The 16,199-nt window shown below is 51.9% G+C and overlaps 1 pseudogene; it reads right to left on the bottom strand.

Annotated features, from left to right (window-relative positions):
- LOC136463590 (uncharacterized) overlaps positions 1-13,763 on the bottom strand; it is a 44,277-nt pseudogene extending 30,514 nt beyond the window's left edge.
- Positions 13,764-16,199: the final 2,436 nt, after the last annotated feature.

The raw sequence follows: 16,199 nt of genomic DNA, 5'->3' as shown, positions 1-16,199 counted from the left end.
CTGCGTCGCCCGTCCCCGTTTCCAGCGGCCCGATCCCGAGTCGGCCTAGGCGTTTCTTCTTTCTGGTTTCCAGCCAACCGGCCCAAGTCATGGCTCAGCTGCCTGCGCCACGCGTTCTCTCCCTCCCTCTTGCACCGACAGGTGAGGCCACCCTGTCAGGTTCGTCTCCTACCATTGTAACGGACCTGGACTTCTTTGTCGATGTTCATGTCTGGCTCCATTATGCCCCTCCTCGGTAGCTTGCGCCCTAAGGCAGCTTGGCTCATAAATAGTCGGCCGAGCCCCGCCGCCTCCCAACTCCGCCCTCCAGCGCCGCAGCCACCTTCGCCGAGCCACCTGTGCCCTAAGCCGCGCCGCCACGAGCTTCAAGCCGCCTAACCGTGCCCGAGGTCGCCACCGTGCCGTCGCAGCTCCCTCCGAGCCCTCCATCGCGCTCGCCTCGAGCTTCTCTTGCTCCCCGTAGTCCTCCCGTGCCTTGTGGTGACCGGGAACGTCGAAGCCGATGCCGCCGGCGAGGTCCGGCCATGGCGCCCTCGTCCAGGTATTGCGCCGGCGACCCCCATCTCCCTCTCTCCGATCTCGGCCGTCCATCAAGAGATCAAGAGCTAAGATTAGAACGTACCCCTTCGCTGGCGCTTTTGCAAAAATCCCCTTACAATTAATTGAATCTTAACCCGCAGTCCATCGCACATTTTCAGAATCCGTCTTCTTCTTTGGAAAGCGTAGTTTCTTTGGTTTAGATCCAAAATACGTTTTCACCTATTTACAGTTTTGCCACTAATCTTGTTTAGGCCATAACTTCTCCGTTTTGACTCCGAGTTGGCCCATTCAACTTGCGTTAGGTTCGTAATTTTATAATCTACATGTTTATACTACTATTAGATCTGTTTTCAACTTTTAAAATTTGAGGTTAGGTTTAATCTATTATTTTATTAAAGAAAATCTTGTTTAATTCATATCTTGTATATTTTAGCTCCGAATTGACCCGTTCAAGTTGTGCTAGATTCATTGTGTCGGTGCAGAAAGTGGCCAACATATAAATATCTATAGTTTTACCATACGTTGTGATTAGATGTGGCCTAACACTCAATGACAGAGGGTTTATACTGGTTCAGGCAACGTGCCCTACGTCCAGTTTGAGTCGGTCGGTGACTTTATTCCTGAGCCCAGGTGCTCGAAGTTTGCTGTGGGGTTACAAACGGAAGGGAGAAAGATGGGGGGTACAAGAGGCCTGGTTGGCCTCAGGTCTGAAGGGCCGAGAGTGATGAGAGCTCCTGTGTGCGCTGAATATTCAAGCGTGTGCTCGAGGTTTGAACCTGATGGTTCTCTTGTTGAGTGTTGAAACGATCTCCCCTATTGGGAGAGGGCGTGCCCCCTTTTATAGATGAAGGGGACAGTCTTACAAGAGAGAGAGTACGTATGCTACTAAGTCTTGTTGCCCACGCCGTCGGGTACAAGATGATTGTAGGCGCCCACAATACTGTTTATGCGTCTTAGCTTTACTTACTCTGCCCCTTCCCTAGGTCCTTACCGAGCAGCCGTCCCTGGTCGGTTGGTCCCAGTCGGCTCCGACTGCGCCAGTCAGAGAAGAGTTGTAAGCATAGGTTTGGTGCATCCCGATCAGAGACGCTGGTTGGAGTTGGAAGCGAGCGTTGTTCCTCCTCGGCCAGGCCTTCTGGTCGGAGAGGCGGGCTAGAGTCAGAAGCAAGGCCTTCCGGTTAGAGAGGCGAGCCAGAGTCAGAAGCGGGCGTCGTTCCTCCTTGGCTACGCCTTCTGGTCAGAGGCTGGTTCGCCCTTCTATCCTGTTGTTAGGTTTTTGGGCCGGCCCAGGAGTTGCGCATCATTCGCAACATCGTCTACTGGGCCAAGCCTTTGCTGGGAAGCCGATCCAAGAGAGACCCTGGGTTTATGAACCCGACAGGAGCCCCCCGAGCCCCTGGGCGATTCGAGTAGAATCGTCTGGGGGATTTTTTTGTCTTGACAGCGGGTGCACGTGAGCGCACCCGTGGGTGTAGCCCCTGGGTGATTCAGGTAGAATTGTCAGGGGGGTCATGTTGCTAGCGGCGGAATTTTTTGTTTCATCAGCGTATGCGCGCGAGCGCACCCACGGGTGTAGCCCCCGAGCCCCGGGCAATTTGGGCAGAATTGCCTAGGGGGTTTTATCAGCGGGCATGAGTGTCTGCACTTTGGTGGGCGTAGCCTCCCTTTTCGAGTTTCCAACCCATCATTTCTAGGAGCGTGGTCCCTGGCGTTCGGTCGTGGCTGAGGGACTGGGCAAGATGGAGTTTCGTCTACTGGGGTGTCGGGCGTGCCGAGGGTTCGGGTGAGTCAGAGTCACGAATTCAGGGATCGGGCGAGTCGGTGTCGCTAACCAAGGCGTCGGGCGTGCTAAGGGATCGGATTAGACGGACTTGTGGATTCAGGTGTCGGGCACGCCGAGGGACCGGGCGAGTCAGAGTCGTAGATCAAGCATTGGGCGTGCCGTGGGATCAGGCGAGTCAGAGTCGCGGAACCAGGCGCAGCTGAGGCATTGGGCGTGGCTGACGGATAGTCGAGGGATCGGGTGAGATAGACTCGTGGACCTAGGCATGCTGCCGAGGGATCGGGTGAATCAGAGTCGTAGATCCAGGCGTCGGGCGTGCCGAGGGATCAAGCGAGTCAAAGTCGTGGATCCAGGCATCAGGCGCACCATGGGATCGTGCGAGTCAGAGTCGTGGACCCAAGCGCAGCCAAGGCATTGGGCATCTTGAGCCCTGAGCCCCATTTGTGGTTTCTCACAACCGGAGGGGTCGGTTGAGTTTCGTGCGTTACCCCGTCCGTGGTTTCTCGCAATCGGAGGGGCTAAGCTAACGTTGCTTGCCTCGATGGCTCGAGTGACATGCTTAGTGAGCTTGCTAATGGGCACGTTCGAGTGAAGTCCGGTTTCATCATTCATGACAGGGTCGACATAGCCCTCATGTGGCTCCACTGCTCCTTAACCCGTGTCCCGGTAGATGCCTGGGTTGTTCTGGAGACCGACTCGAGTGGCCTGCTGGCCTCCCCTCGATGGAGATTCTGTGGGCATGGCTCGAGGTTAAGATCGAATGAGAAGGTTGAGATGACCCTGTCTGCTTCGGGGCAGACTAGGCAAGGGCCACTTGGGGCTCATCTACGTTTTCTCCCCTGGCTCTGTTTGATGTGAGGTGGCCTCAAGCCCTTCGTGGGCCGGCCTTCGAACCCTAGTTGGTCGTTGCTCATGTTGAATGAGGCAACTACCGCTTCATGACGCAACACAGAGCGTTGTGATGCATTTAACTGCATATGCAATGCTCCAGATGTATGGAATGAATGAATGCGTGCATAGATGAATGTGTGAATGTGTTGCACGAATGTATGAATGACAGTAGATGAATGAATGATCATATAAAGAAATAGTGGGGGTCGGTAATGTTACCTTGATGATTCGAGTGACGGGGTTTGAGGAGCTCCAATCAGAAATGTCCGACCAGGATCCACGCTAGTCATTCATGATGGAGTCGTCATGGCCCACATGGCACGTCCCTCTGCTCCTTACCTATCTCTCATCGTTTGCCTAAGCCGTCCGATCGACTCAAGAAGCCCATTGGTCTCTCCTGGGTGAAGATCCCATAGTTTGGGCCTTTCCAAGTCCCGCCTGGGAAGGTGGAGGGTCGCCTACATGTAGTTGCGCCTTGTGTCTTGCACCTGGCGTATGGTAGTGGTGGGCCATACCCAGGCCACGTCCCGTCGGACCAGGTGCCACTCCGTCGGGCAGGGTGCATCCCATCAGTCGGGGCACATCCTATCATATCCCATCCGTATTGAATGGAGGAAGGGAGAGTGTTTTTTGCCCCCGTCGTTTCATCTTTCCCCAATCGCTGCGCCTTTCCCCACTTCTATGCCTCTCCCAACTGCTGCACCCCCTTTTTAAATAGGGGAAGGCAGAGGGCTTTCATTCGTTCCTTCACCTATTCCCCATGTGTCGCTTCTCCTCCTTCTTCCTTTTTGCTAAGAGTGTTCGTGCCACGACGATTTCTAGGAGAAAAAGGGGAGAGCGAGGGAGAGGAGGAACTCATAGATCCATTCATGAATTTGGAGCGCAATGTCGAGCTGGAGGTCATCCATCGTGACTAAGTCGATGTTGGCCGCCTTTGCCAAGATGGGGGTGCTGCTGCCGAAGGAGGTGGCATACTGGAGGGCTCTAGAGGGGGAAGCTTTTTCGTAGCCTCAGGCCAGTGAGGTCGTCTCCTTCCTCGCCTTCCACGAGCACAGGCTAGGATACCCCGTGCACTAGTTCCTATGCAGGCTTCTCAATGAGTGGGGCCTAGAGCAACAGCACCTCAACCCGACTGGGGTGCTGCACATCACCGGCTTCATCACCGTCTATGAGGCCTTCCTTGGGATGGAGCCACACGTGGACCTGTTCTGGCGGCTCTTCTTCGAACGAGCCTTGTCAGAGGGGCACCCGCCTAGAGTCGTGTCGGTGGGGGGCTTTGCGCTATAGAAGAAGTCGAGTGCATTGGGCGCCTACCTCATGTACACCCCCTGCGACTCCAACTAGGGGTGGCATGGGGAGTGGTTCTACATCTGGAACCCAGTGGAGGTGCCATTCCCATCGTTCACCGATAGAAGGCTGGAGAGGCGTGATAGTTGGTCGTGGGGCCCCTCCTGCCGAGAGAAGAAGAAGCCAGAGATCATCAGGGAGGAGCTTGAGAAGCTGGTGAAGTAGGGCCTCGATAGGGTGCGGGTGTTCCACACCTTCTTTCGCCATTGGGTTGCTCCACTGGCGGAGAGGACGTGGCCAATGTGGATGTATAATGGCCCGATGGACACTAACCGTGTGTCGCTGGAGGAGTTGGCAAGCGATGAAGTCTAGAGCCAACTTGACCAGGTGCTGCAACTGAAGGCCAAATAGACCGTCAACGAGAAGCCCAGAGCTCTCAATGCTTCGAAGTTGTCCAAACTGGTATGTTCTCCTTTCCTTATTTTGTGTTCCTTTCAATCTTGTCCCCTGTATTCTTGACTTCGTGTTGTCCATTTCATAGGGACTCAGAGTTTACAAGTCCCAGCCACATCTTCTAAAGGGGCCAGAGGGCGTGGCCTAGCCGGCCGCCCTAAAGGAGGCGGCGGTTGAGAGGAGGAAGAAGAAATCTGAGAAGGCTCAGTGGAAGCATGAGAAGGAGATAGAGATCACCCAGCATGTGCGAGCCATGGAAAATAGGTGATGACATGATCTCCTTCGAGGAGGAGGAAGGCCAGGACACTAGCGCGACTTTGGTGGTGCATCACGAACCTACGACCGTGTCTGCTGGCGGTGGGCGAGACGTAGAGAGGCATGGCGACGCTCCCACATCAAGAAAGTGTGCCTTGAGGTCAGATGCTATCGACGAGCGGGAGGCGAAGTGGACGCGGTCGGCGTGCTCTTTGGAGGCATTGCTGGCTTTGTCCCTGCCCGCTGCGGGCACGGCTAGGCAGGCCAGGCAGAGGAGTGGGCTTGCACCCGTGTGTCATTAGGGTTGGTGCCAGCGCGTGACCCACAATGGGAGGATGCCCCGCCAGCTACTTTTGTCGGTGCCCCCCGAGCCAGAGGTGGCGGTGATTCATGGGCCGAGCGGCAGCCGGGCGGATCGACTCCCCCCCAGTCAAAGTGAGGGGGCGCAGGTCGCATCCTACAGGAGCTTCCCATTCGGCGGGCCTGCTATTGGTGGGTTGGGGCTTTAGAGCCCAGCCACTTGTGTCTTGGTATGTATTCTCTATTCCTTTTTGATCTCATAGTTGAGTTTTTGGAGTGTGACTAACCTGTTCTTTTCAACAACGACTAGATGCTGATGGGACTGAGCATCGCCCCAACTTCCATATGGGAGGAGTGGAGGCCCACCTTGTAGCACACCATGATGAGTGGTGGGGAGAGCAGGGTGGCGGCGGCGTGTCCTTCCCCTCTAGGGGTGGTGCCTTCACAACTGGTCATAAGTACAGTAGCGGTGATGGAGGCGATGGTGCCGATCCTAATGGCGGTGGAGGCTACAGCGGAGGTGACCCTTGCGGCCCCTCCCCCACCGGTTACGGTGGAAGAGGAGAGAGAGACCATGCTCCCTGCCTCACCGGGTGGAGGGCCACATGGCTCACCCTCCCGGTCAGAGCTGGAGGTGCCGGGGGCAGATGCGGTCGGGCCAGAGCTAGAACATCTGCTGATGGCCCATGAAATCAAGGTGGTGGACATCCCCTCCGATGGCGAAGCAGGTGATGAGGTGGAGCCACCGGCGTCATCGCAGGAGCTAGTGGTGGTCCGATCGTCAGCTGGGCCTTCCAGCGGGCTGGGGGCCACCGACCTGGTGTGGCCCTGCCCCAAGGACCCAAGGAAGGTTTGATTAATCCTTCAGGATGAGTAGGAGTGTCAGCGCTAGGATGTGCTTGGGGGGAGAGGACTTGCGATAGAGTCTGATCTCGCCCAAACCAGGGTGAAGCTAGAGGAAGCCCTGGAACAGGTTAAGTCTGGAATAGGTGGCACTCCAAAGTCCCTGGAGACCCTGGAGACAGAGCGGAAGGCCCTAGAGTTGGAGTGGAAGGCCCGGTCGGAGGCCGACCAGGAAGTGCTCACACTACGGGCCAGGGTGCTTGGGACTGAGGAGTTGAACTCTCGGTTGTGCAACCAGGTGAATCGGTAGGAGGAGGGACTCTCCATCCTCGAGAACACCCACCTCGGTACGTACCCTCTCTTCTTTTGGTGTCTTGGTTTTTTCCTTTAGCCTACTTCTAAGCTTGTCGTCCTTCTTCCAGAGCCAGGCGAAAAGGTGGAGTCGTTGGAGCGGGACTTGGAGACGGCCAAGGCGATCATTGGCCAGAATGCAGAGGCGCTGGCTAAGTCCCTTGAAGAGCAACGTGCTCTTGAGAGGAAGTTGACCAGATACGCAATGTTGCCCAGCTCGTCGTCTCAGAGGTCTTCGGGTCAATGCCAAGTATAAGCGCTCACGCCATCTAACTGGCAGAGGTTCCAGATGAGGTTTGGGTCCTCATCACCAATGGGATGTTCTATGGGACATTGGGGGTGTTGACCTTGGTGGCGACGCACCATCCAAACCTAGACTTTGCCGCCATCTGCGGTGGGTATGCCGACGACTGGAGCGCGGAGGACATCCACTCGCTTGGGGAGAGCTTGCTGCCACACGCACAGTTGGTGGCCGAGCAAGTCTTCACGTAGTGGGTGATGGATGCCCGCCGTGTGAACGCGGCCGAAGGCGCGCGCTAGGAGGATGTCGCCCAGCCTATGGATGGAGTGGAGCTTGGGTCAGAAGTGCATGTCGCCTTGCCTCTGACCGAGCCAAACGTTGCCCAATAGGAGGATGAGTAGCCCCTACCCTCGCTGGTCAAGCCGGTAGCCGATGATGATGGGGAGCCGCAGTAGAAGTTTTTAGAGTACAAATCCTTAGCGAATGTAAAAGATAATGTCATGGGGGAGCCCCTTGTGTAAACGTTTTGTGTATTAATGAATACAATCAGTTTTGTTTTTGTGATGGAATCACTTTGTTCGGGGAAGCTTGTCCTATCCGTTCCTTATTTTTACCTTAGCATAATTTTGTTTTTTCTTTTTTCTTTTTCACACCTGCCTATTCGTCCTGTAGGCTGCAACCTTAAGAGCCCGGGCATGGCCCGTGAGGCTCAACTGCTCGTAACCATAGGTAGAGGCAGGGTGCGATTGGTTGGAATATTTAAAGCAAAGTTACGTAAGGTAATTAAAGGAATGGACTACCCTTTTATTTAGAAAAAAATATATTTATCATATGATAGTAAAAAAGAGGTGGTATCGCACCCTCGTGGAGCCCCCAAGCAACCCGGGCCAAAAGTGTTTGGGTCAGGGTGCTCTATAGGAGCAAACGTTAAGTGAAAAGATGATAAGACCGAATTTTTAAGGGAAGAAACGACGTAACTGTTTGATGTTCCAAGTGTTGGTGAGAACATCGCCGTTGTCGTCCTTCAGTCGGTAGGCGCCCGGTCAGATCACCTTGGTCGCCGTATAGGGACCTTCAGTCATCCGGATCCTTGTCCGCCATGCCCCCTTTCTTGGCTGCTACCTCCTTGCCCTTTCCTTCCTTTGGCCTACCGACCTATCGCAGAAAGCGCTTGAGGAGCTCGTAGTCCTTGTAGAGATATTTGACGGGGTAGACGTGGTTGGTGCACAAGCTCTCCATGAGCTCATCAAAGTGGTCAGGGAGGCCCTGCTGGGGCTGCTTGCCCATGCGATCAGCCATGGCGACCAACACAGAGTTGGCCGGTCAGCGCCGATCTTTCTTGTTCTTTTTGCCCCTCTACGTGGAGGGGCCCTCGTCCTGATCCTCGCGCTTTGCCTTGCCTTTGTCCTGGCCTCCATTGAAGACCGCTTCGATCGCCTCCTCACCGAAGGCGTGGTTCATGGCGACATCGAGTAGGTCATGGGTGCTTCGGGGCTCTAGGCAGCCAAGCTTGTGGATCAGGGACTCATAGGTTCTCCCAGAGAGGAATGCGTTGATGACGTCCGCATCGATGACATCAAGGAGAGAGTTGCATCTTTTGGAGAACCTGCGGATGTAATCCCATAGGGGCTCACTAGGCTCCTGCTAGCAGCTCTTGAGGTCCTAGGAGTTCCTAGGGTGGACATACGTCCCTTGGAAGTTCCCAACGAAGACCCTCTTGAGGTCCATCCCATCGCGGATGCTGTCATGGGGGAGGAATTCAAGCCATGCTCGAACATGTTCCCTCACATAGATAGGGAGGTACTGAATGATGAAGTGGTCATCATGTACTCCACTGGCTTAGCAGGCGAGCCGGAAGTCTTCAAGCCAGATACCAGGGTTCATCTCCTCGGTATACTTGGCGATGATGGTAGGCGGTCGAAAGCGCTATGGGAATGGTGCTCTCTAGTGCATCGGCCAAAGGCCCATGGTCCCAGGCCACTAGGGCTAGGACTCTGGTCGTCTGGTCGGCGACCACGCCTGGGGTGCGTTTCACCGCTCCCTATGATGGTCCAGCCTAGGTCTATGTCGCCTGCCCTCATGGCCGCCTGATGGACGTCATCGTCATGCTGGACCCAACGCCAGTTGCTGATGATGTTGTGAGCGTCTTAGTATGGCTCGAGCCGCTCGCACATAGGCGGCTAGTGCGGAGCGAGGGCTAGGTCAGGTTGAGGCACAGCTGCGGCCTCCTATGCCATGCTTGACGGCTGTAGCGGTGAGCGGATGGAGCGATTCGTCTGGTGCATCCCCACTCCCCTAGTGGGGAGAGAGGCCGTGAGTTGGTGTCACAATGTGGAGCTCTCTACCTATTGAACGGCCATGGTTTCCATCAGTACCCGAAGGCTCCGGTGGATCGCCTGTTCCCGAGGGTTGTTCGGCCCGGGAAGGCCACGCAGAAGCATTGCCATGGTGGCGATGTTCTGGCCAGCCCGAGCGAACTATGGGGGATCATTCCCCCCATCCATGATGTTGCGCTGGACCTGGCGGGCGTGACCCCAGATGTCGCTCGTCGGGTTACGTGCACGAAGCACAGCATGGTGTGCCAAGCGCGCCGACGTAGGTGGCGGTTGGTTCTACCACCGATGTCGTAGCTCCTCGCTGTGCTCTTGTGCAAGCATGAGGGCCACCGCACGAGGGTCTAGAGGGGTGTTAGTCTACAAGGACTCCGCTACCACTAGTGGCTGTCCCGAGGCATCCGCCATAGCGCACTCTTAGGACGGATGGTGGCTAGGTGCCACATCACCGGTGCTGGAGCCATTGCTCTAAACCTCGTCATCCAGGAGCTCATGGAAAGTGGTGGGAGCATAGCTCACCATTCCCATGAATTCAGATGTGAGAGGGGGCGGCGCCAGCGTCCATCGGAGCCCCCGAGCGCATGCGTCCACGGGGGACATGAGGCAATAGGGGAACCAGTCGTACGGTGGTTGCGGTGTGAACAACATGGTCCCTCTAGATACTAGATGGAAGATAGTAAATAGCGAGTAAATAACAACATGTACATTACTCATAGCAGGGTTTGAGCTGAGTGTTTGCTCGGAATGAAGCGTAGGCGCCTCATCGTTTGAAGTCATCGGGTGTCCCAGAGCCGATTGAGGGTGCCCCTCCGACGAGCGCCGGGATGGGTGCCTCCTCGTGGAGGTGGAGCGCGCCGAGCCGGTCAGCGATGAAGACTAGGCTTCCAAAGAGGAAGGTCTAGGATGGCTCGAAGACAGGTGGAACCCACATCCCAACTGGTGGGAGTGCGGAAAACTCCAATGAGCCAAAGCGAGTCGTATCGCTTGAGCCCGCCATGGTGAAGGTGGCAGAAAAGTGGGTCATCTGATAACCAAAAGCGTGAACGTACAACGTCTTCCCCAAGGACAGCACCAACTGTTGGTGCAGAAAGTGACCAACACATAAATATTTATAGTTTTATCGTACGTTGTGATCAGATGTGGCCTAGCACTCAATGACACATGGTTTATACTGGTTCAGGCAACATGCCCTACGTCCAGTTTGAGTCGGTTGGTGACTTTATTCCTGAGCCTAGGTGCTCAAAGTTTGTTGTAGGGTTACAAACAGAAGGGAGAAAGACGAGGGGTACAAGAGGCCTGGTCGAACTCTGGTCTAAAGGGTCGAGAGTGACGAGAGCTCCTGCGTGCACTGAATATTCAAGCGTGTGCTTGAGGTTTGAACCTAGTGGTTCTATTGTTGTGTGTTGAATCGATCTCCCCTATTGGGAGAGGGCGCGTCCTCTTTTATAGATGAAGGGGACGGCCTTACAAGAGAGAGAGTACATATGCTACTAAGTCTTGTTACCCACGCCGTCGGGTATAAGACGATTGTAGATGCCAAAAATATTGTTGATGTCAAATGCATGTGGGAGGTTGTGTCGTCCTCTTCCGGTGTGGCAGATGTCGATGCCTGCCATACTGTTGATGCCTAGAGGCACATAGGGGGTTTTACTGTGTTCGCCTGGTATCGGAGTTTGAGGGCGCCCATAACACTTTAGGGAAAATATCAGCGCCCACAACACTGCTTGGGTTCTGACATGTCTGGAAGGTTATAGGGCACCCTTCTGACATATCATGTCGGTACTATCTTATAGGTGAACAGGGTATGGTCCTTGGTATTGTGGTTGACTTTATGCGTCCTGCTTTACTTGCTCTGCCCGTTTCCTGGGTCCTTACTGAGCAGACGTCCTCGATCGGTTGGTCCCAGTCAGCTCCGACTGTGCCAGTCGAAGAAGAGCCGTAAGTAGAGGTTCCGTGCATCCCGGTCGGTGACGCTGGTCGGAGTCGAAAGCGAGCGTTGTTTATTCTCGGCCAAGCCATCCGGTCGGAGAGGCGGGCCGGAGTCAGAAGCGAGGCCTTCCAATCGGAGAGGCGGGCCATAGTCGGAAGCGGGCGTCGTTCCTCCTTAGCCAGGTCTTCTGGTCAGAGGCTGGTTCATCCTTCTGTCCTGTTGTTAGGTTTTTGGGCTGACCCAGGAATTGCGCGTCGTTGGCAACGTCGTCTGCTGGGTCGAGCCTTTGCTGGGAAGCCGGTCCATGAGGGACCCCGGGTTTATGAACCCAACACATTACAATGAGATCTACGTATTAGTAACAGTGTTTATCATATTACTATTTCTGAAATTTTATGGTTTAAATCATATCTTGATTAATAATTATGTAACTAGACTTTATAAATAAAATATGATTTGTTTTACTTTAGTTTTATAATTCAAATCTAAAATTAACTTAATTCGATTTATACTATTTATAAAATATCTTTTATATATATGAATTTATATAGTTAAAATAAATGAAGCCTATATTTTTCTTTTCCACGTATAAAGCAAATCTATCGGTAGATGTATCTTCTTCGCTATAGCTCTGATTAGAGTGCTTTCCGTGTCTGTGTGTTCGTAGTAACGTGTAGAACATCTTTAAAACCTTTTTACCTATTGTTTATTATGTTTGGTGTATTATTCTAATTTAGATCGATTGTTTACTTCGTGTATGATTGCATGGATGCTTATGTGGTGCTTTATGATCATGTCTAGTCGGTAAGCTTTGCGTTGGTGATATAAAAGAAGTTGGTGATGCAGAAGAAGTCCTTTGCAGGTTACAATTCAATAGCAGAAGGATCTAAGTTTAAGGCAAGTATAGCAAATGGATCTTCCTTGTTGTCCTATACACCTTTAATCATTTAATTCATACTACATGTATCTACCTCGACTACCACTAAGGATTTCATAGTACTTTGTACCTTGTGTCTTGATACCTATGGGGTATTGTATTGGATAGTATGATGCTAGTGCTCAACTACAACCATGATCTTATAATTTGACTAATGGTATATGCAATAAACACTAAAAGATGCTTTTTAGCAACATGGAATCAGGGGGCTAGAGCATTGGGCTATTTTTATGGTGTTCTAGATTTCTCTCCCTAAGGACTTATCTGTAAGTGATCATCTAGGACTTACAGTACAGCTATAAGGGCTATATGGCTCTAGCTTTAACTCAGTATGAGGATCTTTTCTAGCTTGTTAGTGGTTACCTTTATTGGCGTAAGAATGGCTTGACGAATCGGGTATAGTGCGGCCTCTGTCCCCTTGTGTATAGGCTACGTGTCATTGTGCTATCTGGAAGGGGGCTCTACATCTGTTTGTCGAGTGAATCTAATGGCCCTAACTTGTTAGACGAACATTTAAAAAGCTTTATAGTGAACCCTGCCGACCTTTCTTGGTAGTGGGTCAAGAGGCTGATCACCTCGGGCGAAAGGGTAAATCACGACTCACAGTGAAAGTGTACAACCTCTGCAGAGTGTAAAACTGGTATATCAGCTGTGCTCACAGTCACGAGCGACCTTGAAATATTTACGGAATAGATAATGAACACTGATGATACTGATGATGAAGATGCTCACTAATGATTACTGTTTATGCTATTCATTATTCATGTTTACCTGATCATGTATTTATATGGGCTTGTGATAAAACTTGTTGTTACTCCTATGCTAAAATTATGACAATTAAAAGCTAATCGTAGTAAACCAGTGTCAGCCTTTTAAGCCTCATGAACCCCATGTTATATTTGTTGAGTACGATATGTACCTACGCTTGCTTTATTTTTTAATTATTTGGATAAAAATCCCGAATGTGTACCAGATTGTTAGAGTTTGGAGGAATTAGGGTTGTGGTCAACCAGTCAGTTGTCCCTGTGAAATTAGAGTCTTCACCCAAAGATCGGAGTTGTCGTTTCGTTGTTTGCTATCTAAAGTTATATTCTATATACTAAGTACGTTACATATTGAGCATTGTTTATTGATATTACCTTTATTTATAGCTATATGTGAGATTTGACTTTCTGAGCTCACATATGGTGTGTATTTGGTTTTGTTTCTAAAACCGAGTGCTACACTATGCATCTAAATATACGATATGTCTAAATATGTAATAAAATTTTTATATTTAAAAGCATCAAAACGACCTATAAATTATAGGTTCTAAAGCAAGTGCAAATAGTTTTCTGAGAAAAATCACAAAGAGAAAATCAAGGCCTGACGCCTAGTGCGGGTTAGGTGAAGTTTGTAAATTTAAGACATGCATGGATGTTCGCACCCGGTTGAAGACCATGAGGCTGAGGTCGATGTGGACAGGACCGGTGCTGCCGTCATCGATGTCCATGGTCCTGTCATCATACCCGCCGAGACGGTCCTCCTTCTCGTACAGTCACCAGCGTGCCGCCGCTCCTCGCCAGCTCATGCGCCGCCGCCAGCCCGGCAACACCGCCGCCTGCCACCGCCACCCTCATCGCCTCTCCCCTGTCTTCCTCTATCTGTGCAAGCACGTCGTCAGGACGCTGGCGCACGCCGAGCTCAAGGCTGTCTTAATAAATGTCCTGGCCCGGCAAGTAGACGTGGTTCCGTTGAGATTAGATAACTTTTTTTTGTGAGATTGAGATTAGATAACTTAGGCTGCTTCTCACCTGCATTTCCGCGTTTGTACGAAGAATCTGCGCTAATAAAACGAGAACTGGGTCCCACCACCAAACAGCTCACGTTGCGAAGGTGTCACGTGGTTTCCCATCTCCACCGACAAAAATAATCCTCTTTTTCTATAAACTGTGATACAAGAGAATGAGATGGGTCTCTTTTCTCAAACCACTTTTCCTATATTTTTCTCAGTACCTCAAAAACTTTCCTTAATCTCTTAAATAGAGGGGATCTGGCACAAATTTTTGTTAATCCCTTTTCCCCCTCATCCTGACCCTGACGCATGGGTCCTAGGGTGGAAGCATCGTCACGCTCGTCCGCCGGGATGCCCGTGCCGCCGTCGCGCTAGGAGCGCGGGTCGCAGCGCACGGGCTGGCGGGGCTTGGTGCCGCCGCCGCACACGGGCACGCGGGCTAGCTGCGTCGCCACGCCGGTCCGCTCGTCTACAACAAAGGAAGAGGAAAGACCGAGAGCCACCAACCTGTGGGTCCCATGTGACAGTAGATGGGAAGGGGATGACTATTTTGTCGGTCTATTGCAGAACATCTCCTGTACCTTTAGTTTTGTTTTCTCAATCTCCTATACTAGTATTTTAGGGAAAAATGATTCTCAATTTGGTGGAGATGCTCATAGGGTTACACATCGGTAGGAGTGAGATCGTCCAGAGATCGCACACAGCATAGTATCCAGCGGAGGGAGGTCGCAACGGCGAAGCCGACCAGCAGGTCGAGGCCGATTTGACGCTTATTCTTCGCCCAATAAACCCACGAACGCCTCCCAGGAAGACCCGTCAGGGAGACGCACGAATGCCTCTCAAGAACTTGAGGTAGATAATAAAAAGTAAGGTGGATTGATTTTGACGGTTGTGTGATGGATCGACCGTCGCCCTTTGTATTTATATAGGGCGACTAGTCTTTCCAGTATCGATAATGATACAATTAAGACGTCCGTCCGTCCGGATGCCTCGCTCCGCTCACTCCCGCACGCGCCGCGCGCCCAACGACCCTCTCCATGATCCACTCGCCTGTTTCTAAAAAAATTACTCCCGCACGCGGCGCTCGATGGCCAGCCCTACCAGGCGCGGCTCACGGCTACCCTCTCCCAGTCTCGGCGCGCGGCTGTCGGCCCTACCAGGCGCGGCACGTAGCCGCCTGTGAGTCCTGGTGCTCGGCTACTGGCCCTACTAGGCGCGACACGCGGCCGATGCCTCCCTGCCACATTGCGTAGCTGTCGCTGGCGGCCCCCTCCTACAAGCGCAGCCGAGCCGCTGCCTACAAGTGCCGCCGGGCCTCCGGCGAACTCCACATCCCGACGAGCCTCCATTCTCTCAAGCAACAAGAAGATGTGTTTTCGGACGTATTGATGCAAAGTGTATTTATCTAGATGTTGAATACGTTTTCACACATATATATGTTGCAAGTGTTTTATCAGGATATTGTGTTTTTTTGCAATGGTTTTCAAGTGTTTTCCAGGTGTTTCATAAACATGTTTCAAGTGTTTCATTTGTCTTCTTTTGTATGTTGTAAGTGTTTTATCTAAATGTTTCAAAAGTAGATCGGGCGAGTGTAGGATATCTCCATTGGTCAGTATGGATCAGATTTCTGGTGGTGTTTCTCGCCTCCACGGCCATTAGTGGTGGCAGGCAGACCACACCTCTGCAGCAGTGGTCAGCAGTGGCTTGAGGCTGCTCTCGGACGGTGCCTCCAGGCAGCTTGGGTCCCGCGTGGATGCGCGAAATGGCACATGAAACGAATTGCAGGCGTGGGCGTCCCGGCCGTCCGGAGGTCATGGTCGCTAGCAGTACCGTGTATATGGAGTAGATAAAATCCTTGAGCCAAATCAGCCATGTTTTTTTATAAGCCAAATCAGCCATGTTGATCTTCCATGATTATATTCAGACTTTGATCAAACTCCTAACAAAAGGATATGACATACGCGTATCTTGATCTTTGTCTTCTAATGCATGTTATACCACGTATGGTCAAATCACCACCAAACAACTCACGTTGGGAAGTACGGTGTCACGTGGTTTCTCTAAAATATCAAAAAAAAAAAATCAACAAGCCATCCACTCTTCTTTATTTTCCAAAAAGGATGTTATTCTTTACTTCATCATATATAATGTTTACATCTGTTGACATCATTTTACAAGCACGACGACCTGATTCCTATTACAGTACCGGCGATCACTCTAGAGGACAATTCTTAATTAACTAGCAAATTGGTATCGATTTTCATATCTTTTTTATAAAAAA

The sequence above is a fragment of the Miscanthus floridulus genome, chromosome 1 (genome assembly GCF_019320115.1).
Source record: "Miscanthus floridulus cultivar M001 chromosome 1, ASM1932011v1, whole genome shotgun sequence".
NCBI lineage: Eukaryota > Viridiplantae > Streptophyta > Magnoliopsida > Poales > Poaceae > Miscanthus > Miscanthus floridulus.
This window is presented reverse-complemented; position numbering and strand designations above follow the sequence as displayed.